The following is a 10,709-nucleotide window of genomic DNA, read 5'->3' as shown; positions in this document are numbered from 1 at the left end:
ATTTTCAACCAAAAAATCTCTAGTAACTGATGTGTTTAGACCACCAAAGGCATTGGGTGTTTAATTGTTCAAGCACACCATCATGGAAAATTAATTTTCAAAATAAATTTAAATTATTACGGTGCATTTTTTAAGGATAAACACACCAATATGATTTAACGATGCTATTTAAAAGAGGCGCGTTGATGCGTTATATTACACTGGGAGCAAGATAAACACACCAATATGATAAACACACCAATATGATTTAACGATGTTATTTGAAAGAGGCGTGTTGATGTGTTATATTACATCGGGAGGAACTATTAACATACTAGAAAGAATATAGAGCGTTATAATATACTTGTGTGTTGTATTAAACAGGGAGCACCGATGCGTCATATTATAGAGGGTGCACCGCTGAACATATAGCCATTTAAAAAAAAGACATAGATGACCAATAGGGTTTGGATCTAATTCAATAGTTGATTCTCGTACTTTACATGTCGAACACCCTATATATAGTAAGTACACAAACCCATTAAATCTAAAATTCCTAAATTGAAAAACCCTAAATGTGAAGTGGTAGAGGAAGTTAAACCTTAAGGTGGAATTTTGTAGGAAGAAGCAAGGGTTTAAGGTAAATATTGATTTTTTTTGTTTGAATTTTAATTATATTTAAATAGGAAATGAGATAGTAAAAATGTCTAAAAGTAAAATTTTTAGTAAATTTTTTATTATACGGAGTTTTTGTTTTATTTTTTCTAAATTGTGAATAAATCTACCAGAAATTGTAAAATATTTTAACATTAAAATTCAAGATTTTTCTTATCTAGGGTTTTGAGTGAATCACCATACCTTTCAATTTATGATCTTTTGGTGGATTCAAAATATTTTGTAGCTCCACGATGCTCTAAGTATGTCTCTTTTGCAAATGGCATGTCATTTAATTAAACCCTTACAAAAATTATAAAATTTTCTATTAGTAAAATAAACAACAATATGTCTCTCTTGCAAATGATATATCCTTTAATTAAACCTTAACAAAAATTGTTAATTTTTCTATTAGTAAAATAAACAATAATTTTATCTATTTATTATTATGAAGGTTTTGACTAAATCATCATACCTTTCCGTGTCTGATTTTCTGAATAATTTTGTTATTCCAATATATTTTGTTGTTGCACGGTGCTCCTAATATGTCTTTCTAGAAATTTTAAATAAAATAATGAATCATTTTTTACTATTTAAAACCCTTTATGAAATTAAATTTCGACAAACTTATTAAGAATCCAACAACATATTTATAGAACTCTTTTCTTAAGAGAAATGAACTCCATGTTATTTTGATTAATTTGTTGAAAAGTAACTTCTTGATCGAATCACTGGTGATATTGTAACCCAACCAATGATGTTGATGTGAACATATTCAAGAATGAATATGGATAATGATGATGATGATGATGGTTAACGTCCGCTGAGACCAAATAATGGTCTATCGGACCTAAAGAAACAAATTATCTATTTTGATTTAAGATTTTATTCCTATGCTCAAAAAGCTTGGAGAGAAGCCTCCCGAGCTCACTATAATTTTGACATTGTAAAAGGCTAGGAAATTCAATATTGTAACAAAGATTGTGAAACTGAGATCTAATGTGGTTATACGCGGGGCACTCTAAGAGGAAGTGGTTTTCATCCTCGATGTTCCTATTCTTACATATATGGCAGATCCTTTCTGTCCATGGCATTTTAGGAACTGCCCAACGACCTGTTTCACTATGGAGCTCATGAGAATTCGTTCTAATCTTTGCTATATTAATTTTCTTCTTTGAGCTAGTTAAAATAGAGAGATACTTTTGATCTTCTAGGGTGGGGTTGATGACCTTCTTATAATAACTTAATTTACTTTTAGCCGCTAAGTCTTTCTCACACCACATTTTTTCTTTGAACTTAGAAGTAACAATATCTTTAATGTTATTTATGTTTTGCAATGCATCATTTTCGTTGATCTCCCAATAGTTTAACCAGGCCCTTGTGTCTTTATGCCACCCTCGATTGAGCCTTAGGTGGTTTTGGCTAGAATTTAAAGCTAGCTTAGGAAGTCTATGATCGTTTATGTTACTGATTTTGTGCTTGTACAATAGAAACCTAAGCATAGCTAGGCTCTCAATAGGGAAAGACCTGCTTCTATAAGGAGAATAGGATAGGGTGTATTACTTTTAATTTTCAGGTTATAAGTTATAAAACGCTTCTGGATTTGCTCAATCTTTCTCCATGATTCTCTGGAGATGCTGCAACCCCAAACCTCACAGCCATATAAGATAACAGGAGTGACTAAAGTTTCAAAGAGGAACTTCTTTTTATCCCACATTACAAGGTTTGCAATTTTACAATTATTTTCAAGACCATAGTAAGCTTTCCACCCCCCATTAATCCTTTTCTCAATGCTATGGTTCCAGTTGAGCTTGTGATGAATATCAATTCCTAGGTACTTGTAAGAATACACTTCCTCCAAGTTATTATTGTCATACATAAAATTAGCGTAAGTGTCCTTCTTGGATTTGATAATCATAACTTTTGTTTTGTCAGTGTTAACAGTCATACCCATGGTAGAGCAGAAATCCTTAAGAAGCCTGAGTTTCTTATTAAGATCAGATGGGCACCTTGCCAAAAGAACAATATCGTCAGCATAAAGAAGAAGGATGATGACTATCCCAGCTAAGATCGTGCCATCACATCCTGCTTCCGCTAAATAGCCTTCGAGCTTATTGATGTAAATTCCAAATAGGGTAGGGGAGAGGGGGCAACCTTGTTTAACTCTGATGTTACACTTAATATCTCTCGACCACCCTTCATTGCTCTTTAGCTTGGTAATTACATTCTCGTATAACCTTATAGCGGCAGCTCTCAACTCAAGAGGAACCTTTAGCTCTTCTAATCTATTCCAAAGGTTGGATCTAGGAACCATATCGAAAGCCTTTCTAAAGTCCACAAAGCAACAAAATAAATTGGATTTATCATTACGACATTCCTCCGCAATGATCCTAAGCGTAACAAGTTGGTCTGTTGTTGAGTGATGCCTTCTGAAACCTGCTTGGCCTTTAGCCCGCTTACCTTCACTTTCAAGCCATATGCTTAACTTTTTTTCCAAAATACTACCATATAACTTGGCTAAGAGAGGGCTGATCATAATTGTTCGATAATTAGAGGGGTTATTTGTATCCCCACTTTTAAAAATAGGGATAATGAGGCTCTCAGTCCAAGGTTTAGGAAACCCTTGCTTGACTGCTTGATTGAAAAGCTTGTGGATGTGGGGGATGAGGACAGGACCTCCAATTTTTAAGATTTCCGCTTGGTAACCTTCAATGTCCTTAGCTTTCCCATTAGCGAGGCGATTAAACCCAAACTTAATGTCTTATAAAGAGAAAACTTCTTTCGTTGTGAGAAGGGTTTCCAAATTATCCATGACATTTGGAGATTCATAAAGCTTTTTAAGATAGGAATTCCAATCGCAAAGAGCAATTTTATTATTATCCTTAGTCTTCCTAGTTAGAATCTGCCTCCAAAATTTCTTAGGAGCTACCTTAGAGAGGTGTAAGAGATTCTCCTGTCTTTGACGAATGTACTGCCTCTTTTTCCTTTTAGTTAGGGCTTTGTATATTTTTATCTTGTCCATTTTAAGAGATTCATCAACAGCTTCCTTAATTGCTCTCCTTGCACTTTTACAATCTTTGTCATACCATGGATTGGTTTTGCTATTTCTTTTATTATTTGAAACTTCAATTGAGAACTTGTTAATAGAATATGAGAGGGTTGTAGTAAAATTATGATAGAGGTCTTCTATGTTGTCTATGTTAGATAAAGGAATCAATTTAGTTTTTAATTCATTTAGAAAGAGATCATTTTTAATTCTATCAAATATTAAGTTCTTTTGGCTATAAGTATTATTTTCTATGGGAACTCTATGCATGACAAAATTGAGAGTTATAAGTAAAGGCCTATGATCAGAGTCAGGTTCATGGTCGTTTAAGATGTCAAAATTTATTATTTCGTTGTATAATGGGAGATCAGAAATAACATAGTCTACCATGTTGCTACCAAGCCCATGGATGCAGGTCATCTTGCTAGAATTGGGCCACTTCTTTAGACCGTTGCAAATTATGAGATCCTGAGCACTACAGAGCTTGACTAGCTCCGACCCAGACAAATTTTCCCCGAGATCTTCAGAGTTCCTTTTGTACCTGCTAGCCAGAGTAGGGTCTTCATCTAACCAAAGAGGATTAGGGTTGGAATGATTGCTTAGAATAATAGCTTGGTTGTTTGAAGTTCGAGCATTAAAGTTACCTATTAAAAGGATATTACCATCATTCCTTAGGCTAGAAATATCATTCTCTAAACCATTGTAAGGGTTAGTTTTATCTAGTTGCACAACATTGTTAAGCAAATATACATTTCACTGACAATTTATATCCCACATGATGAGATTGATAAGATTGAGTTGGTAAATTTGAAAGAGATATATATATATAGATATATTTCCCAAATAAAAGAATTTTTTTTAACTTTTAAAATTCAAAATGATTTTTAATAGATATAATAAAATATTATGAATTAAAATGAATATTTTAATAAATAATAAGATATTATAAAATTGTTATTATTTTATTAAAGAATATTTATCAATAATGTATTATAATTATTATTAAAATTAAATTGAAAAATTATTAAAATCAATTTAAATTTATCTTAATCTTTTTACAATTTTATTGAAAAGATTAAATCTCTTTTTATTCTAAAAAATGTTTACATATTAGTAGATTTAATTTTTCATAAATTTAATAAATCTAAGTCTATGATCTAAAATTCTAATAATATTTATGAAAAGATACTCTACACATTATTATATAATTTTTTTATTTTTTTCCCTTTCTATTATAAATACTTTAAAATGAGTTAAAAAAAAATCATATAAATAAAAAGTTATTTATAACAATTACTACTCTGCTTAAAGTTTGACACACTTAAAATAATTAAGAAAATATTATTACATCTAATATTTATTAAATTAAGTATATATGTTTTAAATAATTTACAAAATATTATTACAATTAATATTTATTGAATTAATTATAAAAATATTGACGCATGATATCAGTGATATTATATACCATTTTGTATAAATTGTCTATAAAATAATATATATATGATGATGATGATGATTAACGTGGAGAGATCAATATGGTTTATTGGACCTTAAGAAAGAAGCACAAGGAGGTTGGTAATGGGGAAAATGTTATGGAAATAAGAACGAATGTGAGTAAGGGCTGGACAATCCAAGAGAAAGTATTTTCATCTTCGACTTTCTTAATATGCAAAAGAGGCATATTCTTTAGTCCCAAGGAATCTTGGGAATAGTCCAACGTCAAGTTGGACAATCCAAGAGAAAGTATTTTCATCTTCGATTTTCTTAATATGCAAAAGAGGCATATTCTTTAGTCCCAAGGAATCTTGAGAATAGTCCAACGTCAAGTTGCACTACTGAACTGCTAAATTCAGGAGAATTAGGAATTAGTTCTGATCCTTGTAAGATTCGGTAGCTTCTTATAATTAATTAATACAGAAAGATAATTCTGATTAGCAAGAGGGGTTGATTAACTCTGTATAGTACCTTAACTTTCTTTTCTCCTCTAACTCCTTATCACTCTGCAACTTATCTTTGAATTTAAAAATATTGTCTCTATTAATCTTGTTTCCTAAAAATATCTCTATTTAAAATTTTCATCCAAAAGTGAAATTCACCATCTTAATTATTAAATCATGAAGACTAGAAATGTTATATCGTCCATTTTTCCAACTCATCTTTGCCAAAATGTGTTCTCGATGATATCTACGATACCTTCGGAACGATGGACGAGCTCCAAATTTTCACGGTAGCATTTAAGAGATGCTACCAATGGTGAACGAGCTTTACAACGATATTTTCTTGTTTTTGTAATGCCTCTGCATCGAAGAACGGATTTGACCAATATTTGTGGTTATAATTGCATGTTATAAAGCATTACTATTTGCTATAGGAGGAAATGACCCTACTGTGGTTATAATTGCATGTTATAAAGCATTACTATTCGCTATAGGAGGAAATGACCCTACTGATTCAAGTCTGATTACCTTTGACCTATAAAATCACGTTCTACGTCTCCCACATCAACTTGCATTTTTAATCCAAATCATTATAAAATCGAAGACGACTCATTGGACAATGGTTGATGAAGGTGCTTCAACCTACATCATGATTGTCTCATGTTGGAAATTTATTGGCTCTCTACCTCTCAAGTAGTCTCCTAACATCTTAGAAGTCTTTGATGGCAGAGGATTTCGTCCTTATGATATTCTCATGAACTTTCCCATAACATTGGAAGGAAAAATCATTAACTTAGAAGTAGAAGTCGTTGATGTGAATTTGAATTATAACCTTCTACTTCATCGGAGTTGGACTCGTTCTATGTTTTGCGTAGTCTATACTTTGTTCCGTGTGCTCCATTTTCCTCATGAGGGGAAAATAGTCATCGTTCATCAATTAATCTTTTTCTCTTCTAGCTCTTTGAATGGTAATGTGCCATATGCGGGAAATATTGACATCCCTTGTGAGAGTGTTGGGGAGGGTCTTTTTAAAGACTTTTCTCTTATGGGAACTTTTTCCCTCCCACCTCCAAATATCGCTTCTGTCAACATGATCTCCACTTCTCATGATCCTTGGATCGATCAAGCTGATTCTTTTGGCGATGTCATCTCTCTCAACCCAATAGAACAAGCCTATCGAGCTATTATTTTGGCTTTAGCAGTGACTTCTGAAAGTCATGCTACTCTTAGTATGCATTTAGATGCATATTCACAATCCCTTTGGCTTGGTTCTTGGGATTCTATGGATCCCTTGAATGAGACATTTCCCAATGATGAGAGTATCACCGAGGTTATTTCTCTTGAAGAAACTCTCGGGAATGATGTCCATCATCGTTCCTCGTTTCTCCCGAGTCTTGGAGAGATTTCATCGTGTTTGGATACCTTTCTTTACCGTGCACTAACTCACCCACTTCAAACGCCTATTCTAGTAGATGATTTTTTAAGTGCCGGCTACTACAAGATAAATTATTGAACTGCCCTCAACGGGAAAATTTATTAAGTAAAACATGACGATATAACAGATCTAGTCTTCGTGATTTAATAATTAAGATGGTGAATTTCACCTTTGGATGAAAATTTTAAATAGAGACATTTTTAAGAAACCACAATAATATAGACCTTATTTTTAAATTTAAAGATAATTTGTGGAGTGATAAGGAGTTAGAAGGGAAAGGAAAGTTAAGGTATTATAAGAGTCAATTAATTCCAGGCTTGCTAACCAGAATTATCTTTTTGTATTAACTAATTCTAAGAAGCTAATAAATGTTGGAAGGATCAGAATTAACTCTCATGAGTTCAGGAGTGAAACTTGAACGTTGGTCTATTCCCAAGATTCTTTGGGACGAAAGAATATGCCTCTTTTGCATACTAAGAAAGTAGAAGATGAAAACACTTTCTCTTGGATTGTCTGGCCCTTATTCACATTAGTTCTCATTTCCATAACATTTGCCCCATTACCAACTTCAGAGTTACTAAATCTATAGTAACCTGGGAACACTTCTTTCCTTTATTTTTTATCATAGAAATAAGATCTTAAATAATCACAAAACGTCCAATAGACCATATTCGTCTAAGTGGACGTGAATCATTATCATTATCATATATATATATATATATATATATATATATATATAATTTTATGGACAATTTATACAATATGATAAGATTGATATCACGCTTTAATATTTTCATAAGTAATTTAATAAGTATTATCAGTAATAATATTTTCTAAATTATTTAAATATTTTTATAATTAATTTAATAAATACTAATTGTAATAATATTTTCTTAATTATTTTTAAGTGTGTCAAACTTTAGCTAGAGTAGTAATTGTTATAAATAACCTTTTATTTATATGAATCTTTTTAACTTATTTAAAAGAATTTATAAATAATATAAGGAATAAAAAATCAAAATTTATATAATAATGTGAAAAGTATTTTTTTCATCAATATTATTAGAATTTTGGATTAGAGACCAATTTAGATCTGTTTTAATTTAGATTTACTAAATCTTTGAGGGATCAAATCTATTGATATGTAGACAATTTTTTAGAGTGAAAAGAGATTGATCCTTTTCAATAAAGTTATAAAAAAAATAAGATAAATTTAAATTGGTTTGGATAATTTTTCAATTTAACATTAATAATAATTATAAAAATAATAATATAAAATATCATTTGTAAATATACCTCAATAAAATAATAACTATTTTATAATATTAGATATCATTTTGGGATTCAATTGCGTTAAGTAAGTCATTTGTGTATGACCATTTCCATGAGAGGTAGTCGTAACTGACTAATTTCTCATGATATTTGAATAGTTCACTTAGTACTCATTACATCGGGTGATGCTCACAAGGATAAAGAAGTGGGATTGAAACTAGTGAAATGAATCACATAGCGTCAATCATCACTTACAAATGTGGTAACTAGGATATCTGCACTGGATAAACTCTATACTTAAATATTTTATAAGATTTTATTATTTATTAAAATATTCATTTTAATTCATAATATTTTATCATTTCTATTAAAAAATCATTTTAAATTTTAAAAATTAAAAAACATTCTTTTATTTGAGAAATATAATATATATATATATATATATATAATCGCTTTCAAATTGACCAACTCAATCTCAATCTCATCCTATGGAATATAAATTGCCAAGTGCAATGTATATTTGCATAACAGTGATGTGCAACTATTCCCCTTATTCATTCTTGAATATGTCCCACATCAATATCTTTTGTTGGCTTACAATATCATCAGTGATTCGATCAAGAAGTTACTTTTCAACGAATTGATCAAAATAACGTGGAGTTCATTTCTCACAAGAAAAGAGTTCTATAAATATGTTGTTGGATTCTAAATAAACTTTCTGCTCGAATTGAGTGCTTTTATGCATTTCTTTCGTTTTAGGTGATCTGCATTGTATTGACATATTCAAGAACGAATGAGGGGAACCACAGTGATGCAAATACACATTTCACTTGACAATTTATATCCCCTTATGGGATAGGATGACATTGGCTTGGTGAATTTGAAAGAGTATATATATATATATATAAACATTTAAAATGATTTTTTTTATAGATATAATAAAATATTATGAATTAAAATGAATATTTTAATAGATGTAATAAAATAGTTATTATTTTATAAAAGTATTTTGAAGAATTATGTTTTACATTATTATTTTTATAATTATATAAAAGTTAAATTGAAAAATTATTAAAACTAGTCTAGATTCATCTTAACTCTAGATTTATTAAATTTTATTTTTAGATGAACTCTTAGTAAATCCAAAGTTAAAATAAACCTATACTAATTTGATAAAAATAAAATTAATAATAAAAAAAATTAATTAACTAATCACTAAATTACAACACTATTTTATAGAGTTGTTTTAGTTAGATTTTTTGGAAGTTTTTCAAGTGGGTTTTTCCAGTCTAATTTTTCTAAAGTTTCACAGAAATTTATTAAAATCACAAGTTTGATAGGTAACCTGCACGTTAGAAGTGCCCTAGTGTTTTTGAGAGTGCTAAGTTTAAATAACAGAAATCAAGATTTCACTTCAAATTTTTCCATCGAATTTCTACACAATACAACTCCCTATTTTTAAATAAATATTAACCTGCCGTAAAACTCCACCCTCCTCATCATATATTTATTTAAAATTAAAAAATAAAAATATAATCACAATTGTTATGCAATGAAACATTTATCTAATTCCCTAAATTTTGTTGGAAATAATTACTCTGACAACATACCGCCACCACTGCACCGAACACCGCCTCACCGCCATGGCTTGTCTTGCATTGAAGAGGCGCCACTACCATGATCTGTTCAACGTTCCAAGAATCATCACCGCCATAACCCTTTCGAATTGAAGGGGCAATTAACCGACTTAATTTATGTATAAATTCAATTGATCTGTGATAGAAGAGGTATGCAGAGTGTCCGAACTCACAGTCCGAGTTGTAATGCAGAGTTAGGACGCACAGTCCAAATTGTACGCAGCCGTAGCTGCTTCATGTTCTGTTAATTCATGTGTAGTTTTACGATTAGTTACCAGCTGTTGCTGTGTACTGAATTTCTTTCAAATTTATCTAATTGCAATTTTCCAAAATATCTGACCAACAGAAAAGACGTTAAACAATTCCTCTCTACAATACCCCACCAAACGCTGCTCCGGAATCGGGAAAAGTTGTGTTCCATATTTAGCGCACTCAAAGGGTCGTTGTTTTACCGGTTCCAATCTTTATGGCTGGGAAGTATTTCAGACCATGGGAATCCAAAATCCGTGTGTGTTTTTTATTTGTTTTTTTTTTAGTATTTTAATGGAGAGCTTATTTTTCCGACCATGGGAATCCAATATACGTATGTGTCTTTTATATGTTTTTTTTTGTTTTTAAGTATTTTAATGGAGAGCTTTTATTATGGTTAAGAATTTTCTGGATAGTTTAATTGAAGATCGTTTTATTATAAAAATTGATGATAGTCAATCATAGCCAACTATGTTTATTTACGGGTTTATAATATT

Source organism: Pinus tabuliformis, chromosome 4_2, assembly GCF_031772625.1.
Source record: "Pinus tabuliformis cultivar Carrire ecotype Pingquan chromosome 4_2, CPIR1, whole genome shotgun sequence".
Classification (NCBI taxonomy): Eukaryota; Viridiplantae; Streptophyta; class Pinopsida; order Pinales; family Pinaceae; genus Pinus; species Pinus tabuliformis.
This window is presented reverse-complemented; position numbering follows the sequence as displayed.